The sequence below is a fragment of the Lissotriton helveticus genome, chromosome 4_1 (genome assembly GCF_964261635.1).
Source record: "Lissotriton helveticus chromosome 4_1, aLisHel1.1, whole genome shotgun sequence".
Classification (NCBI taxonomy): Eukaryota; Metazoa; Chordata; class Amphibia; order Caudata; family Salamandridae; genus Lissotriton; species Lissotriton helveticus.
Window position 1 is genome coordinate 71,622,758 of NC_136063.1, and position 23,719 is coordinate 71,646,476.

Sequence of the window (23,719 nt, forward strand, 5' to 3'; positions counted from 1 at the left end):
ACACTCTAAGGATCTCAGGTGCTGGTCCTGGCCTCAGGCCTGGGGTCAGAGTGGGGTCACCCATATGTGACTCTACACTCTAAGGATCTCAGGTGCTGGTCCTGGCCTGAGGCCTGGGGTCAGAGTGGGGTCACCCATATGTGACTCTACATTCCAAGGATCTCAGGTGCTGGTCCTGGCCTCAGGCCTGGGGTCAGAGTGGGGTCACCCATATGTGACTCTACATTCTAAGGATCTCAGGTGCTGGTCCTGTCCTGAGGCCTGGGGTCAGAGTGGGGTCACCCACATGTGACTCTACATTCTAAGGATCTCAGGTGTTGGTCCTGGCCTCAGGCCTGGGGTCAGAGTGGGGTCACCCACATGTGACTCTACATTCTAAGGATCTCAGGTGCTGGTCCTGGCCTCAGGCCTGGGGTCAGAGTGGGGTCACCCACATGTGACTCTACATTCTAAGGATCTCAGGTGCTGGTCCTGGCCTGAGGCCTGGGGTCAGAGTGGGGTCACCCACATGTGACTCTACACTCTAAGGATCTCAGGTGCTGGTCCTGGCCTCAGGCCTGGGGTCAGAGTGGGGTCACCCACATGTGACTCTACACTCTAAGGATCTCAAGTGTTAGTCCTGGCCTCTGATCTGGGGTCAGAGTGGGGTCACCCATATGTGACTCTACATTCTAAGGATCTCAGGTGCTGGTCCTGGCCTCAGGCCTGGGGTCAGAGTGGGGTCACTCTCATGTGACTCTACATTCTAAGGATCTCAGGTGCTGGTCCTGGCCTCAGGCCTGGGGTCAGAGTGGGGTCACCCATATGTGACTCTACATTCTAAGGATCTCAGGTGCTGGTCCTGGCCTGAGGCCTGGGGTCAGAGTGGGGTCACCCACATGTGACTCTACATTCTATGGATCTCAGGTGCTGGTCCTGGCCTGAGGCCTGGGGTCAGAGTGGGGTCACCCACATGTGACTCTACATTCTAAGGATCTCAGGTGCTGGTCCTGGCCTCAGGCCTGGGGTCAGAGTGGGGTCACCCACATGTGACTCTACATTCTAAGGATCTCAGGTGCCGGTCCTGGCCTCAGGCCTGGGGTCAGAGTGGGGTCACCCACATGTGACTCTACATTCTAAGGATCTCAGGTGCTGGTCCTGGCCTCAGGCCTGGGGTCAGAGTGGGGTCACCCACATGTGACTCTACACTCTAAGGATCTCAGGTGCAGGCCCTTGCCTCAGGTCTGAGGTTGGGGGGCTTATCCACATGTGGCCCGACACCCTAAGGATCTCAGGTGCCGGTCCTGGCCTGAGGCCTGGGGTCAGAGTGGGGTCACCCACATGTGACTCTACATTCTAAGGATCTCAGGTGCTGGTCCTGGCCTGAGGCCTAGGGTCAGAGTGGGGTCACCCACATGTGACTCTACATTCTAAGGATCTCAGGTGCAGGCCCTTGCCTCAGGCCTGGGGTCAGAGTGGGGTCACCCACATGTGACTCTACATTCTAAGGATCTCAGGTGCTGGTCCTGGCCTCAGGCCTGGGGTCAGAGTGGGGTCACCCACATGTGACTCTACATTCTAAGGATCTCAGGTGCTGGTCCTGGCCTGAGGTCTGGGGTCAGAGTGGGGTCACCCACATGTGACTCTACATTCCAAGGATCTCAGGTGCTGGTCCTGGCCTGAGGCCTGGGGTCAGAGTGGGGTCACCCACATGTGACTCTACATTCTAAGGATCTCAGGTGCTGGTCCTGGCCTCAGACCTGGGATCAGAGTGGGGTCACCCACATGTGACTCTACATTCTAAGGATCTCAGGTGCTGGTCCTGGCCTGAGGCTTGGGGTCAGAGTGGGGTCACCCACATGTGACTCTACACTCTAAGGATCTCAGGTGCTGGTCCTGGCCTCAGGCCTGGGGTCAGAGTGGGGTCACCCACATGTGACTCTACATTCTAAGGATCTCAGGTGCTGGTCCTGGCCTCAGACCTGGGATCAGAGTGGGGTCACCCACATGTGACTCTACATTCTAAGGATCTCAGGTGTTGGTCCTGGCCTCAGGCCTGGGGTCAGAGTGGGGTCACCCACATGTGACTCTACACTCTAAGGATCTCAGGTGCTGGTCCTGGCCTCAGGCCTGGGGTCAGAGTGGGGTCACCCACATGTGACTCTACATTCTAAGGATCTCAGGTGCTGGTCCTGGCCTCAGGCCTGGGGTCAGAGTGGGGTCACCCACATGTGACTCTACATTCTATGGATCTCAGGTGCTGGTCCTGGCCTCAGGCCTGGGGTCAGAGTGGAGTCACCCACATGTGACTCTACATTCTAAGGATCTCAGGTGCTGGTCCTGGCCTCAGACCTGGGATCAGAGTGGGGTCACCCACATGTGACTCTACATTCTAAGGATCTCAGGTGCTGGTCCTGGCCTGAGGCCTAGGGTCAGAGTGGGGTCACCCACATGTGACTCTACACTCTAAGGATCTCAGGTGCCGGTCCTGGCCTGAGGCCTGGGGTCAGAGTGGGGTCACCCACATGTGACTCTACACTCTAAGGATCTCAGGTGCTGGTCCTGGCCTCAGGCCTGGGGTCAGAGTGGGGTCACCCACATGTGACTCTACATTCTATGGATCTCAGGTGCTGGTCCTGGCCTCAGGCCTGGGGTCAGAGTGGGGTCACCCACATGTGACTCTACATTCTAAGGATCTCAGGTGCTGGTCCTGGCCTGAGGCTTGGGGTCAGAGTGGGGTCACCCACATGTGACTCTACATTCTAAGGATCTCAGGTGCTGGTCCTGGCCTCAGACCTGGGATCAGAGTGGGGTCACCCACATGTGACTCTACATTCTAAGGATCTCAGGTGTTGGTCCTGGCCTCAGGCCTGGGGTCAGAGTGGGGTCACCCACATGTGACTCTACACTCTAAGGATCTCAGGTGCTGGTCCTGGCCTCAGGCCTGGGGTCAGAGTGGGGTCACCCACATGTGACTCTACATTCTATGGATCTCAGGTGCTGGTCCTGGCCTGAGGCCTGGGGTCAGAGTGGGGTCACCCACATGTGACTCTACATTCTAAGGATCTCAGGCGCTGGTCCTGGCCTCAGGTCTGGGGTCAGAGTGGGGTCACCCACATGTGACTCTACATTCTAAGGATCTCAGGTGCTGGTCCTGGCCTCAGGCCTGGGGTCAGAGTGGGGTCACCCATATGTGACTCTACATTCTAAGGATCTCAGGTGCTGGTCCTGGCCTGAGGCCTGGGGTCAGAGTGGGGTCACCCACATGTGACTCTACATTCTAAGGATCTCAGGTGCTGGTCCTGGCCTCAGGCCTGGGGTCAGAGTGGGGTCACCCACATGTGACTCTACACTCTAAGGATCTCAGGTGTTGGTCCTGGCCTCAGGCCTGGGGTCAGAGTGGGGTCACCCACATGTGACTCTACATTCTAAGGATCTCAGGTGCTGGTCCTGGCCTGAGGCCTGGGGTCAGAGTGGGGTCACCCACATGTGACTCTACACTCTAAGGATCTCAGGTGCTGGTCCTGGCCTCAGGCCTGGGGTCAGAGTGGGGTCACCCACATGTGACTCTACATTCCAAGGATCTCAGGTGCTGGTCCTGGCCTCAGGCCTGGGGTCAGAGTGGGGTCACCCACACGTGACTCTACACTCTAAGGATCTCAGGTGCTGGTCCTGGCCTCAGGCCTGGGGTCAGAGTGGGGTCACCCACATGTGATGCTACACTCTAAGGATCTCAGGTGCCGGTCCTGGCCTCAGGCCTGGGGTCAGAGTGGGGTCACCCACATGTGACTCTACATTCTAAGGATCTCAGGTGCTGGTCCTGGCCTCAGGCCTGGGGTCAGAGTGGGGTCACCCACATGTGACTCTACACTCTAAGGATCTCAGGTGCACCTCCTGGCCTGAGGCCTGGGGTCAGAGTGGGGTCACCCACATGTGACTCTACAATCTAAGGATCTCAGGTGCTGGTCCTGGCCTGAGGTCTGGGGTCAGAGTGGGGTCACCCACATGTGACTCTACATTCTAAGGATCTCAGGTGTTGGTCCTGGCCTCAGGCCTGGGGTCAGAGTGGGGTCACCCACATGTGACTCTACATTCTAAGGATCTCAGGTGCTGGTCCTGGCCTCAGGCCTGGGGTCAGAGTGGGGTCACTCACATGTGACTCTACATTCTAAGGATCTCAGGTGCTGGTCCTGGCCTCAGGCCTGGGGTCAGAGTGGGGTCACCCACATGTGACTCTACACTCTAAGGATCTCAGGTGCTGGTCCTGGCCTCAGGCCTGGGGTCAGAGTGGGGTCACCCACATGTGACTCTACATTCTATGGATCTCAGGTGCTGATCCTGGCCTGAGGCCTGGGGTCAGAGTGGGGTCACCCACATGTGACTCTACATTCTAAGGATCTCAGGTGCTGGTCCTGGCCTCAGGCCTGGGGTCAGAGTGGGGTCACTCACATGTGACTCTACACTCTAAGGATCTCAGGTGCCGGTCCTGGCCTGAGGCCTGGGGTCAGAGTGGGGTCACTCATATGTGACTCTACACTCTATGGATCTCAGGTGCTGGTCCTGGCCTCAGGCCTGGGGTCAGAGTGGGGTCACCCATATGTGACTCTACATTCTAAGGATCTCAGGTGCTGGTCCTGGCCTCAGGCCTGGGGTCAGAGCGGGGTCACCCACATGTGACTCTACATTCTAAGGATCTCAGGTGTTGGTCCTGGCCTCAGGCCTGGGGTCAGAGTGGGGTCACCCACATGTGACTCTACATTCCAAGGATCTCAGGTGCTGGTCCTGGCCTCAGGCCTGGGGTCAGAGTGGGGTCACCCACATGTGACTATACATTCTACGGATCTCAGGTGCTGGTCCTGGCCTCAGGCCTGGGGTCAGAGCGGGGTCACCCATATGTGACTCTACATTCTATGGATCTCAGGTGCTGGTCCTGGCCTGAGGCCTGGGGTCAGAGTGGGGTCACCCACATGTGACTCTACATTCTAAGGATCTCAGGTGCCGGTCCTGGCCTGAGGCCTGGGGTCAGAGTGGGGTCACCCACATGTGACTCTACATTCTAAGGATCTCAGGTGCCGGTCCTGGCCTGAGGCCTTGGGTCAGAGTGGGGTCACCCACATGTGACTCTACATTCTAAGGATCTCAGGTGCCGGTCCTGGCCTGAGGCCTGGGGTCAGAGTGGGGTCACCCACATGTGACTCTACATTCTAAGGATCTCAGGTGCCGGTCCTGGCCTGAGGCCTGGGGTCAGAGTGGGGTCACCCACATGTGACTCTACATTCTAAGGATCTCAGGTGCCGGTCCTGGCCTGAGGCCTTGGGTCAGAGTGGGGTCACCCACATGTGACTCTACATTCTAAGGATCTCAGGTGCTGGTCCTGGCCTCAGGCCTGGGGTCAGAGTGGGGTCACCCACACGTGACTCTACACTCTAAGGATCTCAGGTGCTGGTCCTGGCCTCAGGCCTGGGGTCAGAGTGGGGTCACCCACATGTGATGCTACACTCTAAGGATCTCAGGTGCCGGTCCTGGCCTCAGGCCTGGGGTCAGAGTGGGGTCACCCACATGTGACTCTACATTCTAAGGATCTCAGGTGCTGGTCCTGGCCTCAGGCCTGGGGTCAGAGTGGGGTCACCCACATGTGACTCTACACTCTAAGGATCTCAGGTGCACCTCCTGGCCTGAGGCCTGGGGTCAGAGTGGGGTCACCCACATGTGACTCTACAATCTAAGGATCTCAGGTGCTGGTCCTGGCCTGAGGTCTGGGGTCAGAGTGGGGTCACCCACATGTGACTCTACATTCTAAGGATCTCAGGTGTTGGTCCTGGCCTCAGGCCTGGGGTCAGAGTGGGGTCACCCACATGTGACTCTACATTCTAAGGATCTCAGGTGCTGGTCCTGGCCTCAGGCCTGGGGTCAGAGTGGGGTCACTCACATGTGACTCTACATTCTAAGGATCTCAGGTGCTGGTCCTGGCCTCAGGCCTGGGGTCAGAGTGGGGTCACCCACATGTGACTCTACACTCTAAGGATCTCAGGTGCTGGTCCTGGCCTCAGGCCTGGGGTCAGAGTGGGGTCACCCACATGTGACTCTACATTTTATGGATCTCAGGTGCTGATCCTGGCCTGAGGCCTGGGGTCAGAGTGGGGTCACCCACATGTGACTCTACATTCTAAGGATCTCAGGTGCTGGTCCTGGCCTCAGGCCTGGGGTCAGAGTGGGGTCACCCACATGTGACTCTACACTCTAAGGATCTCAGGTGCCGGTCCTGGCCTGAGGCCTGGGGTCAGAGTGGGGTCACTCATATGTGACTCTACACTCTATGGATCTCAGGTGCTGGTCCTGGCCTCAGGCCTGGGGTCAGAGTGGGGTCACCCATATGTGACTCTACATTCTAAGGATCTCAGGTGTTGGTCCTGGCCTCAGGCCTGGGGTCAGAGTGGGGTCACCCACATGTGACTCTACATTCTAAGGATCTCAGGTGCTGGTCCTGGCCTGAGGCCTGGGGTCAGAGTGGGGTCACCCACATGTGACTCTACATTCCAAGGATCTCAGGTGCTGGTCCTGGCCTGAGGCCTGGGGTCAGAGTGGGGTCACCCACATGTGACTCTACACTCTAAGGATCTCAGGTGCTGGTCCTGGCCTCAGGCCTGGGGTCAGAGTGGGGTCACCCACATGTGGCTCTACACTCTAAGGATCTCAGGTGCCGGTCCTGGCCTGAGGCCTGGGGTCAGAGTGGGGTCACCCACATGTGACTCTACATTCTAAGGATCTCAGGTGCTGGTCCTGGCCTGAGGCCTAGGGTCAGAGTGGAGTCACCCACATGTGACTCTACATTCTAAGGATCTCAGGTGCTGGTCCTGGCCTGAGGCCTGGGGTCAGAGTGGGGTCACCCACATGTGACTCTACATTCTAAGGATCTCAGGTGCCGGTCCTGGCCTCAGGCCTGGGGTCAGAGTGGGGTCACCCACATGTGACTCTACACTCTAAGGATCTCAGGTGCTGGTCCTGGCCTGAGGCCTGGGGTCAGAGTGGGGTCACCCACATGTGACTCTACATTCTAAGGATCTCAGGTGCTGGTCCTGGCCTGAGGCCTGGGGTCAGAGTGGGGTCACCCACATGTGACTCTACATTCTATGGATCTCAGGTGCTGGTCCTGGCCTGAGGCCTGGGGTCAGAGTGGGGTCACCCACATGTGACTCTACATTCCAAGGATCTCAGGTGCTGGTCCTGGCCTGAGGCCTGGGGTCAGAGTGGGGTCACCCACATGTGACTCTACATTCTAAGGATCTCAGGTGCTGGTCCTGGCCTGAGGCCTGGGGTCAGAGTGGGGTCACCCACATGTGACTCTACATTCTATGGATCTCAGGTGCTGGTCCTGGCCTGAGGCCTGGGGTCAGAGTGGGGTCACCCACATGTGACTCTACACTCTAAGGATCTCAGGTGCTGGTCCTGGCCTCAGGCCTGGGGTCAGAGTGGGGTCACCCACATGTGACTCTACACTCTAAGGATCTCAGGTGCTGGTCCTGGCCTGAGGCCTGGGGTCAGAGTGGGGTCACCCACATGTGATGCTACACTCTAAGGATCTCAGGTGCCGGTCCTGGCCTGAGGCCTGGGGTCAGAGTGGGGTCACCCACATGTGACTCTACATTCTAAGGATCTCAGGTGCCGGTCCTGGCCTGAGGTCTGGGGTCAGAGTGGGGTCACCCACATGTGACTCTACACTCTAAGGATCTCAGGTGCTGGTCCTGGCCTGAGGCCTGGGGTCAGAGTGGGGTCACCCACATGTGACTCTACATTCTAAGGATCTCAGGTGCTGGTCCTGGCCTCAGGCCTGGGGTCAGAGTGGGGTCACCCTCATGTGACTCTACATTCTAAGGATCTCAGGTGCTGGTCCTGGCCTGAGGCCTGGGGTCAGAGTGGGGTCACCCACATGTGACTCTACATTCTAAGGATCTCAGGTGCTGGTCCTGGCCTCAGGCCTGGGGTCAGAGTGGGGTCACCCACATGTGACTCTACATTCTAAGGATCTCAGGTGCTGGTCCTGGCCTCAGGCCTGGGGTCAGAGTGGGGTCACCCTCATGTGACTCTACATTCTAAGGATCTCAGGTGTTGGTCCTGGCCTCAGGCCTGGGGTCAGAGTGGGGTCACCCACATGTGACTCTACATTCTAAGGATCTCAGGGGCAGGTCCTGGCCTCAGGCCTGGGGTCAGAGTGGGGTCACCCACATGTGACTCTACATTCTAAGGATCTCAGGTGCTGGTCCTGGCCTCAGGCCTGGGGTCAGAGTGGGGTCACCCACATGTGACTCTACATTCTAAGGATCTCAGGTGCTGGTCTTGGCCTCAGGCCTGGGGTCAGAGTGGGGTCACCCACATGTGACTCTACATTCTAAGGATCTCAGGTGCTGGTCCTGGCCTGAGGCCTGGGGTCAGAGTGGGGTCACCCACATGTGACTCTACATTCTAAGGATCTCAGGTGCTGGTCCTGGCCTGAGGCCTGGGGTCAGAGTGGGGTCACCCACATGTGACTCTACATTCCAAGGATCTCAGGTGCTGGTCCAGGCCTCAGGCCTGGGGTCAGAGTGGGGTCACCCACATGTGACTCTACATTCTAAGGATCTCAGGTGTTGGTCCTGGCCTCAGGCCTGGGGTCAGAGTGGGGTCACCCACATGTGACTATACATTCTAAGGATCTCAGGTGCTGGTCCTGGCCTCAGGCCTGGGGTCAGAGTGGGGTCACCCACATGTGACTCTACATTCTAAGGATCTCAGGTGCCGGTCCTGGCCTGAGGTCTGGGGTCAGAGTGGGGTCACCCACATGTGACTCTACATTCTAAGGATCTCAGGTGCTGGTCCTGGCCTCAGGCCTGGGGTCAGAGTGGGGTCACCCACATGTGACTATACATTCTAAGGATCTCAGGTGTTGGTCCTGGCCTCAGGCCTGGGGTCAGAGTGGGGTCACCCACATGTGACTCTACATTCTAAGGATCTCAGGTGCTGGTCCTGGCCTCAGGCCTGGGGTCAGAGTGGGGTCACCCACATGTGACTATACATTCTAAGGATCTCAGGTGCTGGTCCTGGCCTCAGGCCTGGGGTCAGAGTGGGGTCACCCACATGTGACTCTACACTCTAAGGATCTCAGGTGCTGGTCCTGGCCTCAGGCCTGGGGTCAGAGTGGGGTCACCCACATGTGACTCTACATTCTAAGGATCTCAGGTGCTGGTCCTGGCCTGAGGCCTGGGGTCAGAGTGGGGTCACCCACATGTGACTCTACATTCTAAGGATCTCAGGTGCTGGTCCTGGCCTGAGGCCTGGGGTCAGAGTGGGGTCACCCACATGTGACTCTACATTCTAAGGATGTCAGGTGCTGGTCCTGGCCTCAGGCCTTGGGTCAGAGTGGGGTCACCCACATGTGACTCTACATTCTAAGGATCTCAGGTGCCGGTCCTGGCCTGAGGCCTGGGGTCAGAGTGGGGTCACCCACATGTGACTCTACATTCTAAGGATCTCAGGTGCCGGTCCTGGCCTGAGGCCTGGGGTCAGAGTGGGGTCACCCACATGTGACTCTACATTCTAAGGATCTCAGGTGCCGGTCCTGGCCTGAGGCCTGGGGTCAGAGTGGGGTCACCCACATGTGACTCTACATTCTATGGATCTCAGGTGCTGGTCCTGGCCTGAGGCCTGGGGTCAGAGTGGGGTCACCCACATGTGACTCTACATTCCAAGGATCTCAGGTGCCGGTCCTGGCCTGAGGCCTGGGGTCAGAGTGGGGTCACCCACATGTGACTCTACATTCTAAGGATCTCAGGTGCTGGTCCTGGCCTCAGGCCTGGGGTCAGAGTGGGGTCACCCACATGTGACTCTACATTCTAAGGATCTCAGGTGCTGGTCCTGGCCTCAGGCCTGGGGTCAGAGTGGGGTCACCCATATGTGACTCTACACTCTAAGGATCTCAGGTGTTGGTCCTGGCCTGAGGCCTGGGGTCAGAGTGGGGTCACCCACATGTGACTCTACACTCTAAGGATCTCAGGTGCTGGTCCTGGCCTCAGGCCTAGGGTCAGAGTGGGGTCACCCACATGTGACTCTACACTCTAAGGATCTCAGGTGCTGGTCCTGGCCTCAGGCCTAGGGTCAGAGTGGGGTCACCCATATGTGACTCTACATTCTAAGGATCTCAGGTGCCGGTCCAGGCCTGAGGCCTGGGGTCAGAGTGGGGTCACCCACATGTGACTCTACATTCTAAGGATCTCAGGTGCTGGTCCTGGCCTCAGGCCTGGGGTCAGAGTGGGGTCACCCACATGTGACTCTACACTCTAAGGATCTCAGGTGCTGGTCCTGGCCTGAGGCCTGGGGTCAGAGTGGGGTCACCCACATGTGACTCTACATTCTAAGGATCTCAGGTGCTGGTCCTGGCCTCAGGCCTGGGGTCAGAGTGGGGTCACCCACATGTGACTCTACACTCTAAGGATCTCAGGTGCTGGTCCTGGCCTGAGGCCTGGGGTCAGAGTGGGGTCACCCACATGTGACTCTACACTCTAAGGATCTCAGGTGCTGGTCCTGGCCTGAGGCCTGGGGTCAGAGTGGGGTCACCCACATGTGACTCTACATTCTAAGGATCTCAGGTGCTGGTCCTGGCCTCAGGCCTGGGGTCAGAGTGGGGTCACCCACATGTGACTCTACATTCTAAGGATCTCAGGTGCTGGTCCTGGCCTCAGGCCTGGGGTCAGAGTGGGGTCACCCACATGTGACTCTACATTCTAAGGATCTCAGGTGCTGGTCCTGGCCTCAGGCCTGGGGTCAGAGTGGGGTCACCCACATGTGACTCTACACTCTAAGGATCTCAGGTGCTGGTCCTGGCCTGAGGCCTGGGGTCAGAGTGGGGTCACCCATATGTGACTCTACACTCTAAGGATCTCAGGTGCTGGTCCTGGCCTGAGGCCTGGGGTCAGAGTGGGGTCACCCACATGTGACTCTACATTCTAAGGATCTCAGGTGCTGGTCCTGGCCTCAGGCCTGGGGTCAGAGTGGGGTCACCCACATGTGACTCTACATTCTAAGGATCTCAGGTGCTGGTCCTGGCCTCAGGCCTGGGGTCAGAGTGGGGTCACCCACAAGTGACTCTACATTCTAAGGATCTCAGGTGCTGGTCCTGGCCTGAGGCCTGGGGTCAGAGTGGGGTCACCCACATGTGACTCTGCATTCTAAGGATCTCAGGTGCTGGTCCTGGCCTCAGGTCTGGGGTCAGAGTGGGGTCACCCACATGTGACTCTGCATTCTAAGGATCTCAGGTGCTGGTCCTGGCCTCAGGCCTGGGGTCAGAGTGGGGTCACCCATATGTGACTCTACATTCTAAAGATCTCAGGTGCTGGTCCTGGCCTGAGGCCTGGGGTCAGAGTGGGGTCACCCACATGTGACTCTACATTCTAAGGATCTCAGGTGTTGGTCCTGGCCTCAGGCCTGGGGTCAGAGTGGGGTCACCCACATGTGACTCTACATTCTAAGGATCTCAGGTGCTGGTCCTGGCCTGAGGCCTGGGGTCAGAGTGGGGTCACCCACATGTGACTCTACATTCTAAGGATCTCAGGTGCTGGTCCTGGCCTCAGGTCTGGGGTCAGAGTGGGGTCACCCACATGTGACTCTACATTCTAAGGATCTCAGGTGCTGGTCCTGGCCTGAGGCCTGGGGTCAGAGTGGGGTCACCCACATGTGACTCTACATTCTAAGGATCTCAGGTGCTGGTCCTGGCCTCAGGCCTGGGGTCAGAGTGGGGTCACCCACATGTGACTATACATTCTAAGGATCTCAGGTGCTGGTCCTGGCCTCAGGCCTGGGGTCAGAGTGGGGTCACCCACATGTGACTCTACAATCTAAGGATCTCAGGTGCTGGTCCTGGCCTGAGGCCTGGGGTCAGAGTGGGGTCACCCACATGTGACTCTACATTCTACGGATCTAAGGTGCTGGTCCAGGCCTCAGGCCTGGGGTCAGAGTGGGGTCACCCACATGTGACTCTACATTCCAAGGATCTCAGGTGCTGGTCCTGGCCTGAGGCCTGGGGTCAGAGTGGGGTCACCCACATGTGACTCTACATTCTAAGGATCTCAGGTGCTGGTCCTGGCCTGAGGCCTGGGGTCAGAGTGGGGTCACCCACATGTGACTCTACATTCTAAAGATCTCAGGTGCTGGTCCTGGCCTGAGGCCTGGGGTCAGAGTGGGGTCACCCACATGTGACTCTACACTCTAAGGATCTCAGGTGCCGGTCCTGGCCTGAGGCCTGGGGTCAGAGTGGGGTCACCCACATGTGACTCTACATTCTAAGGATCTCAGGTGCCGGTCCTGGCCTGAGGCCTGGGGTCAGAGTGGGGTCACCCACATGTGACTCTACATTCTAAGGATCTCAGGTGCCGGTCCTGGCCTGAGGCCTGGGGTCAGAGTGGGGTCACCCACATGTGACTCTACATTCTAAGGATCTCAGGCGCTGGTCCTGGCCTCAGGCCTGGGGTCAGAGTGGGGTCACCCACATGTGACTCTACATTCTAAGGATCTCAGGCGCTGGTCCTGGCCTCAGGCCTGGGGTCAGAGTGGGGTCGCCCACATGTGACTCTACACTCTAAGGATCTCAGGTGTTGGTCCTGGCCTGAGGCCTAGGGTCAGAGTGGGGTCACCCACATGTGACTCTACACTCTAAGGATCTCAGGTGTTGGTCCTGGCCTGAGGCCTGGGGTCAGAGTGGGGTCACCCACATGTGACTCTACATTCTAAGGATCTCAGGTGCTGGTCCTGGCCTGAGGCCTGGGGTCAGAGTGGGGTCACCCACATGTGACTCTACATTCTAAGGATCTCAGGTGCTGGTCCTGGCCTCAGGTCTGGGGTCAGAGTGGGGTCACCCACATGTGACTCTACATTCTAAGGATCTCAGGTGCTGGTCCTGGCCTCAGGCCTGGGGTCAGAGTGGGGTCGCCCACATGTGACTCTACACTCTAAGGATCTCAGGTGTTGGTCCTGGCCTGAGGCCTAGGGTCAGAGTGGGGTCACCCACATGTGACTCTACACTCTAAGGATCTCAGGTGTTGGTCCTGGCCTGAGGCCTGGGGTCAGAGTGGGGTCACCCACATGTGACTATACATTCTAAGGATCTCAGGTGCTGGTCCTGGCCTGAGGCCTGGGGTCAGAGTGGGGTCACCCACATGTGACTCTACATTCTAAGGATCTCAGGTGCTGGTCCTGGCCTGAGGCCTGGGGTCAGAGTGGGGTCACCCACATGTGACTCTACATTCTAAGGATCTCAGGTGCTGGTCCTGGCCTGAGGCCTGGGGTCAGAGTGGGGTCACCCACATGTGACTCTACACTCTAAGGATCTCAGGTGCTGGTCCTGGCCTGAGGCCTGGGGTCAGAGTGGGGTCACCCACATGTGACTCTACATTCTAAGGATCTCAGGTGTTGGTCCTGGCCTGAGGCCTGGGGTCAGAGTGGGGTCACCCACATGTGACTCTACATTCTAAGGATCTCAGGTGCCGGTCCTGGCCTGAGGCCTGGGGTCAGAGTGGGGTCACCCACATGTGACTCTACATTCCAAGGATCTCAGGTGCCGGTCCTGGCCTGAGGCCTGGGGTCAGAGTGGGGTCACCCACATGTGACTATACATTCTAAGGATCTCAGGTGCTGGTCCTGGCCTGAGGCCTGGGGTCAGAGTGGGGTCACCCACATGTGACTCTACATTCTAAGGATCTCAGGTGCTGGTCCTGGCCTCAGGCCTGGGGTCAGAGTGGGGTCACCCACATGTGACTCTACATTCTAAGGATCTCAGGTGCTGGTCCTGGCCTCAGGCCTGGGGTCAGAGTGGGGTCACCCACATGTGACTCTACACTCTAAGGATCTCAGGTGTTGGTCCTGGCCTGAGGCCTGGGGTCAGAGTGGGGTCACCCATATGTGACTCTACATTCTAAGGATCTCAGGTGCTGGTCCTGGCCTGAGGCCTGGGGTCAGAGTGGGGTCACCCACATGTGACTCTACATTCTAAGGATCTCAGGTGCTGGTCCTGGCCTGAGGCCTGGGGTCAGAGTGGGGTCACCCACATGTGACTCTACACTCTAAGGATCTCAAGTGTTAGTCCTGGCCTCTGATCTGGGGTCAGAGTGGGGTCACCCATATGTGACTCTACATTCTAAGGATCTCAGGTGCTGGTCCTGGCCTGAGGCCTGGGGTCAGAGTGGGGTCACCCACATGTGACTCTACATTCTAAGGATCTCAGGTGCTGGTCCTGGCCTGAGGCCTGGGGTCAGAGTGGGGTCACCCACATGTGACTCTACATTCTAAGGATCTCAGGTGCTGGTCCTGGCCTCAGGCCTGGGGTCAGAGTGGGGTCACCCATATGTGACTCTACATTCTAAGGATCTCAGGTGCTGGTCCTGGCCTGAGGCCTGGGGTCAGAGTGGGGTCACCCACATGTGACTCTACATTCTAAGGATCTCAAGTGTTAGTCCTGGCCTGAGGTCTGGGGTCAGAGTGGGGTCACCCACATGTGACTCTACATTCTAAGGATCTCAGGTGCTGGTCCTGGCCTCAGGCCTGGGGTCAGAGTGGGGTCGCCCACATGTGACTCTACACTCTAAGGATCTCAGGTGTTGGTCCTGGCCTGAGGCCTGGGGTCAGAGTGGGGTCACCCACATGTGACTCTACATTCCAAGGATCTCAGGTGCTGGTCCTGGCCTGAGGCCTGGGGTCAGAGTGGGGTCACCCACATGTGACTCTACATTCCAAGGATCTCAGGTGCTGGTCCTGGCCTCAGGCCTGGGGTCAGAGTGGGGTCACCCACATGTGACTCTACATTCTAAGGATCTCAGGTGCTGGTCCTGGCCTCAGGCCTGGGGTCAGAGTGGGGTCACCCATATGTGACTCTACACTCTAAGGATCTCAGGTGCTGGTCCTGGTCTCAGGCCTGGGGTCAGAGTGGGGTCACCCACATGTGATGCTACATTCCAAGGATCTCAGGTGCTGGTCCTGGCCTGAGGCCTGGGGTCAGAGTGGGGTCACCCACATGTGACTCTACACTCTAAGGATCTCAGGTGCTGGTCCTGGCCTGAGGCCTGGGGTCAGAGTGGGGTCACCCATATGTGACTCTACACTCTAAGGATCTCAGGTGCTGGTCCTGGCCTCAGGCCTGGGGTCAGAGTGGGGTCACCCACATGTGACTCTACATTCTAAGGATCTCAGGTGCTGGTCCTGGCCTGAGGCCTGGGGTCAGAGTGGGGTCACCCACATGTGACTCTACATTCTAAGGATCTCAGGTGCTGGTCCTGGTCTGAGGCCTGGGGTCAGAGTGGGGTCACCCACATGTGACTCTACACTCTAAGGATCTCAGGTGCTGGTCCTGGCCTGAGGCCTGGGGTCAGAGTGGGGTCACCCACATGTGATGCTACATTCCAAGGATCTCAGGTGCTGGTCCTGGCCTGAGGCCTGGGGTCAGAGTGGGGTCACCCACATGTGACTCTACATTCTAAGGATCTCAGGTGCTGGTCCTGGCCTCAGGCCTGGGGTCAGAGTGGGGTCACCCTCATGTGACTCTATATTCCAAGGATCTCAGGTGCTGGTCCTGGCCTGAGGCCTGGGGTCAGAGTGGGGTCACCCACATGTGACTCTACACTCTAAGGATCTCAGGTGTTGGTCCTGGCCTGAGGCCTGGGGTCAGAGTGGGGTCACCCACATGTGATGCTACATTCTAAGGATCTCAGGTGCTGGTCCTGGCCTGAGGCCTGGGGTCAGAGTGGGGTCACCCATATGTGACTCTACATTCTAAGGATCTCAGGTGCTGGTCCTGGCCTCAGGCCTGGGGTCAGAGTGGGGTCACCCATATGTGACTCTACACTCTAAGGATCTCAGGTGCTGGTCCTGGCCTGAGGCCTGGGGTCAGAGTGGGGTCACCCATATGTGACTCTACATTCTAAGGATCTCAGGTGCTGGTCCTGGCCTCAGGCCTGGGGTCAGAGTGGGGTCACCCATATGTGACTCTACATTCTAAGGATCTCAGGTGCTGGTCCTGGCCTCAGGCCTGGGGTCAGAGTGGGGTCACCCACATGTGACTCTACATTCTATGGATCTCAGGTGCCGGTCCTGGCCTGAGGCCTGGGGTCAGAGTGGGGTCACCCACATGTGACTCTACATTCTAAGGATCTCAGGTGCTGGTCCTGGCCTGAGGCCTGGGGTCAGAGTGGGGTCACCCACATGTGACTCTACATTCTAAGGATCTCAGGTGCTGGTCCTGGCCTGAGGCCTGGGGTCAGAGTGGGGTCACCCACATGTGACTCTACACTCTAAGGATCTCAGGTGCTGGTCCTGGCCTGAGGCCTGGGGTCAGAGTGGGGTCACCCATATGTGACTCTACATTCTAAGGATCTCAGGTGCTGGTCCTGTCCTGAGGCCTGGGGTCAGAGTGGGGTCGCCCACATGTGACTCTACATTCTAAGGATCTCAGGTGCTGGTCCTGGCCTCAGGCCTGGGGTCAGAGTGGGGTCACCCACATGTGACTCTACACTCTAAGGATCTCAGGTGCTGGTCCTGGCCTGAGGCCTGGGGTCAGAGTGGGGTCACCCACATGTGACTCTACATTCTAAGGATCTCAGGTGCTGGTCCTGGCCTCAGGCCTTGGGTCAGAGTGGGGTCACCCACATGTGGCTCTACACTCTAAGGATCTCAGGTGCTGGTCCTGGCCTCAGGCCTGGGGTCAGAGTGGGGTCACCCATATGTGACTCTACATTCTAAGGATCTCAGGTGCTGGTCCTGGCCTGAGGCCTGGGGTCAGAGTGGGGTCACCCACATGTGACTCTACATTCTACGGATCTCAGGTGCTGGTCCTGGCCTCAGGCCTGGGGTCAGAGTGGGGTCACCCACATGTGACTCTACATTCTAAGGATCTCAGGTGCTGGTCCTGGCCTCAGGTCTGGGGTCAGAGTGGGGTCACCCACATGTGACTCTACACTCTAAGGATCTCAGGTGCTGGTCCTGGCCTGAGGCCTGGGGTCAGAGTGGGGTCACCCACATGTGACTCTACATTCTAAGGATCTCAGGTGCTGGTCCTGGCCTGAGGCCTGGGGTCAGAGTGGGGTCACCCACATGTGACTCTACATTCTAAGGATCTCAGGTGCTGGTCCTGGCCTGAGGCCTGGGGTCAGAGTGGGGTCACCCATATGTGACTCTACATTCTAAGGATCTCAGGTGCTGGTCCTGTCCTGAGGCCTGGGGTCAGAGTGGGGTCACCCACATGTGACTCTACATTCTAAGGATCTCAGGTGCTGGTCCTGGCCTCAGGCCTGGGGTCAGAGTGGGGTCACCCACATGTGACTCTACATTCCAAGGATCTCAGGTGCTGGTCCTGTCCTGAGGCCTGGGGTCAGAGTGGGGTCACCCACATGTGACTCTACATTCTAAGGATCTCAGGTGCTGGTCCTGGCCTCAGGCCTGGGGTCAGAGTGGGGTCACCCACATGTGACTCTACATTCCAAGGATCTCAGGTGCTGGTCCTGTCCTGAGGCCTGGGGTCAGAGTGGGGTCACCCACATGTGACTCTACATTCTAAGGATCTCAGGTGCTGGTCCTGGCCTCAGGCCTGGGGTCAGAGTGGGGTCACCCTCATGTGACTCTACATTCTAAGGATCTCAGGTGCTGGTCCTGGCCTCAGGCCTGGGGTCAGAGTGGGGTCACCCACATGTGACTCTACATTCCAAGGATCTCAGGTGCTGGTCCTGGCCTCAGGCCTGGGGTCAGAGTGGGGTCACCCACATGTGACTCTACATTCTAAGGATCTCAGGTGCTGGTCCTGGCCTGAGGCCTGGGGTCAGAGTGGGGTCACCCACACGTGACTCTACATTCTAAGGATCTCAGGTGCTGGTCCTGGCCTCAGGCCTGGGGTCAGAGTGGGGTCACTCACATGTGACTCTACATTCTAAGGATCTCAGGTGCTGGTCCTGGCCTGAGGCCTGGGGTCAGAGTGGGGTCACCCACATGTGACTCTACAATCTAAGGATCTCAGGTGCACCTCCTGGCCTGAGGCCTGGGGTCAGAGTGGGGTCACCCACATGTGACTCTACATTCTAAGGATCTCAGGTGCTGGTCCTGGCCTCAGGCCTGGGGTCAGAGTGGGGTCACCCACATGTGACTCTACATTCTAAGGATCTCAGGTGCTGGTCCTGGCCTCAGGCCTGGGGTCAGAGTGGGGTCACCCACATGTGACTCTACACTCTAAGGATCTCAGGTGCTGGTCCTGGCCTCAGGCCTGGGGTCAGAGTGGGGTCACCCACATGTGACTCTACATTCCAAGGATCTCAGGTGCTGGTCCTGGCCTGAGGCCTGGGGTCAGAGTGGGGTCACCCACATGTGACTCTACATTCCAAGGATCTCAGGTGCTGGTCCTGGCCTGAGGTCTGGGGTCAGAGTGGGGTCACCCACATGTGACTCTACATTCTATGGATCTCAGGTGCTGGTCCTGGCCTGAGGCCTGGGGTCAGAGTGGGGTCACCCACATGTGACTCTACATTCTAAGGATCTCAGGTGTTGGTCCTGGTGTCAGGCCTGGGGTCAGAGTGGGGTCACCCACTTGTGACTCTACATTCTAAGGATCTCAGGTGCTGGTCCTGGCCTGAGGCCTGGGGTCAGAGTGGGGTCACCCACATGTGGCTCTACACTCTAAGGATCTCAGGTGCTGGTCCTGGCCTGAGGCCTGGGGTCAGAGTGGGGTCACCCACATGTGACTCTACACTCTAAGGATCTCAGGTGCTGGTCCTGGTCTCAGGCCTGGGGTCAGAGTGGGGTCACCCACATGTGACTATACATTCCAAGGATCTCAGGTGCTGGTCCTGGCCTGAGGCCTGGGGTCAGAGTGGGGTCACCCACATGTGACTCTACATTCTAAGGATCTCAGGTGCTGGTCCTGGCCTGAGGCCTGGGGTCAGAGTGGGGTCACCCACATGTGACTCTACATTCTAAGGATCTCAGGTGCCGGTCCTGGCCTGAGGCCTGGGGTCAGAGTGGGGTCACCCACATGTGACTCTACATTCTAAGGATCTCAGGTGCTGGTCCTGGCCTCAGGCCTGGGGTCAGAGTGGGGTCACCCACATGTGACTCTACATTCTAAGGATCTCAGGTGCTGGTCCTGGCCTCAGGCCTGGGGTCAGAGTGGGGTCACCCTCATGTGACTCTACACTCTAAGGATCTCAGGTGCTGGTCCTGGCCTGAGGCCTGGGGTCAGAGTGGGGTCACCCACATGTGACTCTACATTCCAAGGATCTCAGGTGCCGGTCCTGGCCTGAGGCCTGGGGTCAGAGTGGGGTCACCCACATGTGACTCTACATTCTATGGATCTCAGGTGCTGGTCCTGGCCTGAGGCCTGGGGTCAGAGTGGGGTCACCCACATGTGACTCTACATTCTAAGGATCTCAGGTGCTGGTCCTGGCCTCAGGCCTGGGGTCAGAGTGGGGTCACCCACATGTGACTCTACATTCTATGGATCTCAGGTGCTGGTCCTGGCCTCAGGCCTGGGGTCAGAGTGGGGTCACCCACATGTGACTCTACATTCTATGGATCTCAGGTGCTGGTCCTGGCCTGAGGCCTGGGGTCAGAGTGGGGTCACCCAGATGTGACTCTATATTCTAAGGATCTCAGGTGCTGGTCCTGGCCTGAGGCCTGGGGTCAGAGTGGGGTCACCCACATGTGACTCTACATTCTAAGGATCTCAGGTGCTGGTCCTGGCCTGAGGCCTGGGGTCAGAGTGGGGTCACCCACATGTGACTCTACATTCTAAGGATCTCAGGTGCTGGTCCTGGCCTGAGGCCTGGGGTCAGAGTGGGGTCACCCACATGTGACTCTACATTCTAAGGATCTCAGGTGCCGGTCCTGGCCTGAGGCCTGGGGTCAGAGTGGGGTCACCCACATGTGACTATACATTCTAAGGATCTCAGGTGCTGGTCCTGGCCTCAGACCTGGGATCAGAGTGGGGTCACCCACATGTGACTCTACATTCTAAGGATCTCAGGTGCTGGTCCTGGCCTCAGACCTGGGATCAGAGTGGGGTCACCCACATGTGACTCTACATTCCAAGGATCTCAGGTGCTGGTCCTGGCCTGAGGCCTGGGGTCAGAGTGGGGTCACCCACATGTGACTCTACACTCTAAGGATCTCAGGTGCTGGTCCTGGCCTCAGGCCTAGGGTCAGAGTGGGGTCACCCACATGTGACTCTACATTCTAAGGATCTCCGATGCCGGTCCTGGCCTCAGGCCTGGGGTCAGAGTGGGGTCACCCACATGTGACTCTACATTCTAAGGATCTCAGGTGCTGGTCCTGGCCTGAGGCCTGGGGTCAGAGTGGGGTCACCCACATGTGACTCTACATTCTAAGGATCTCAGGTGCTGGTCCTGGCCTGAGGCCTGGGGTCAGAGTGGGGTCACCCACATGTGACTCTACATTCTAAGGATCTCAGGTGCTGGTCCTGGCCTGAGGCCTGGGGTCAGAGTGGGGTCACCCTCATGTGACTCTACATTCTAAGGATCTCAGGTGCTGGTCCTGGCCTCAGGCCTGGGGTCAGAGTGGGGTCACCCACATGTGACTCTACATTCTAAGGATCTCAGGTGCTGGTCCTGGCCTGAGGTCTGGGGTCAGAGTGGGGTCACCCACATGTGACTCTACATTCTAAGGATCTCAGGTGCTGGTCCTGGCCTGAGGCCTGGGGTCAGAGTGGGGTCACCCACATGTGACTCTACATTCCAAGGATCTCAGGTGCTGGTCCTGGCCTGAGGTCTGGGGTCAGAGTGGGGTCACCCACATGTGACTCTACATTCTAAGGATCTCAGGTGCTGGTCCTGGCCTGAGGTCTGGGGTCAGAGTGGGGTCACCCACATGTGACTCTACACTCTAAGGATCTCAGGTGCTGGTCCTGGCCTGAGGCCTGGGGTCAGAGTGGAGTCACCCACATGTGACTCTACATTCTAAGGATCTCAGGTGCTGGTCCTGGCCTCAGGCCTGGGGTCAGAGTGGGGTCACCCTCATGTGACTCTACACTCTAAGGATCTCAGGTGCTGGTCCTGGCCTGAGGTCTGGGGTCAGAGTGGGGTCACCCACATGTGACTCTACATTCCAAGGATCTCAGGTGCTGGTCCTGGCCTGAGGCCTGGGGTCAGAGTGGGGTCACCCACATGTGACTCTACATTCTAAGGATCTCAGGTGCTGGTCCTGGCCTGAGGCCTGGGGTCAGAGTGGGGTCACCCACATGTGGCTCTACATTCTAAGGATCTCAGGTGTTGGTCCTGGCCTCAGGCCTGGGGTCAGAGTGGGGTCACCCACATGTGACTCTACATTCTACGGATCTCAGGTGCTGGTCCTGGCCTCAGGCCTGGGGTCAGAGTGGGGTCACCCACATGTGACTCTACATTCTACGGATCTCAGGTGCTGGTCCTGGCCTCAGGCCTGGGGTCAGAGTGGGGTCACCCACATGTGACTCTACATTCTATGGATCTCAGGTGCTGGTCCTGGCATCAGGTCTGGGGTCAGAGTGGGGTCACCCACATGTGACTCTACACTCTAAGGATCTCAGGTGCTGGTCCTGGCCTCAGGCCTGGGGTCAGAGTGGGGTCACCCACATGTGACTCTACACTCTAAGGATCTCAGGTGCTGGTCCTGGCCTGAGGCCTGGGGTCAGAGTGGGGTCACCCACATGTGACTCTACATTCTATGGATCTCAGATGCTGATCCTGGCCTGAGGCCTGGGGTCAGAGTGGGGTCACCCACATGTGACTCTACATTCTAAGGATCTCAGGTGCTGGTCCTGGCCTCAGGCCTGGGGTCAGAGTGGGGTCACCCACATGTGACTCTACATTCTAAGGATCTCAGGTGCCGGTCCTGGCCTGAGGCCTGGGGTCAGAGTGGAGTCACCCACATGTGACTCTACATTCTAAGGATCTCAGGTGCCGGTCCTGGCCTGAGGCCTGGGGTCAGAGTGGGGTCACCCACATGTGACTACATTCTAAGGATCTCAGGTGCCGGTCCTGGCCTGAGGCCTGGGGTCAGAGTGGGGTCACCCACATGTGACTCTACATTCTAAGGATCTCAGGTGCTGGTCCTGGCCTCAGGCCTGGGGTCAGAGTGGGGTCACCCACATGTGACTCTACATTCTAAGGATCTCAGGTGCTGGTCCTGGCCTGAGGCCTGGGGTCAGAGTGGGGTCACCCACATGTGACTCTACATTCTAAGGATCTCAGGTGCTGGTCCTGGCCTGAGGCCTGGGGTCAGAGTGGGGTCACCCATATGTGACTCTACATTCTAAGGATCTCAGGTGCTGGTCCTGGCCTCAGGTCTGGGGTCAGAGTGGGGTCACCCACATGTGACTCTGCATTCTAAGGATCTCAGGTGCAGGTCCTGGCCTCAGGTCTGGGGTCAGAGTGGGGTCACCCACATGTGACTCTACATTCTAAGGATCTCAGGTGCTGGTCCTGGCCTGAGGCCTGGGGTCAGAGTGGGGTCACCCACATGTGACTCTACATTCTAAGGATCTCAGGTGCTGGTCCTGGCCTCAGGCCTGGGGTCAGAGTGGGGTCACCCATATGTGACTCTACATTCTAAGGATCTCAGGTGCTGGTCCTGTCCTGAGGCCTGGGGTCAGAGTGGGGTCACCCACATGTGACTCTACATTCTAAGGATCTCAGATGCCGGTCCTGGCCTCAGGCCTGGGGTCAGAGTGGGGTCACCCACATGTGACTCTACATTCTAAGGATCTCAGGTGCTGGTCCTGGCCTCAGGCCTGGGGTCAGAGTGGGGTCACCCATATGTGACTCTACATTCTAAGGATCTCAGGTGCTGGTCCTGGCCTCAGGCCTGGGGTCAGAGTGGGGTCACCCATATGTGACTCTACATTCTAAGGATCTCAGGTGCTGGTCCTGGCCTGAGGCCTGGGGTCAGAGTGGGGTCACCCACATGTGACTCTACATTCTAAGGATCTCAGGTGCTGGTCCTGGCCTGAGGCCTGGGGTCAGAGTGGGGTCACCCACATGTGACTCTACACTCTAAGGATCTCAGGTGCTGGTCCTGGCCTCAGGCCTGGGGTCAGAGTGGGGTCACCCACATGTGACTCTACACTCTAAGGATCTCAGGTGCTGGTCCTGGCCTGAGGCCTGGGGTCAGAGTGGGGTCACCCTCATGTGACTCTACACTCTAAGGATCTCAGGTGCTGGTCCTGGCCTGAGGCCTGGGGTCAGAGTGGGGTCACCCCCATGTGACTCTACATTCTAAGGATCTCAGGTGCTGGTCCTGGCCTGAGGCCTGGGGTCAGAGTGGGGTCACCCACATGTGACTCTACACTCTAAGGATCTCAGGTGCTGGTCCTGGCCTGAGGCCTGGGGTCAGAGTGGGGTCACCCACATGTGACTCTACACTCTAAGGATCTCAGGTGCTGGTCCTGGCCTGAGGCCTGGGGTCAGAGTGGGGTCACCCACATGTGACTCTACATTCTAAGGATCTCAGGTGCTGGTCCTGGCCTGAGGCCTGGGGTCAGAGTGGGGTCACCCACATGTGACTCTACATTCTAAGGATCTCAGGTGCTGGTCCTGGCCTGAGGCCTGGGGTCAGAGTGGGGTCACCCATATGTGACTCTACACTCTAAGGATCTCAGGTGCTGGTCCTGGCCTCAGGCCTGGGGTCAGAGTGGGGTCACCCACATGTGACTCTACACTCTAAGGATCTCAGGTGCACCTCCTGGCCTGAGGCCTAG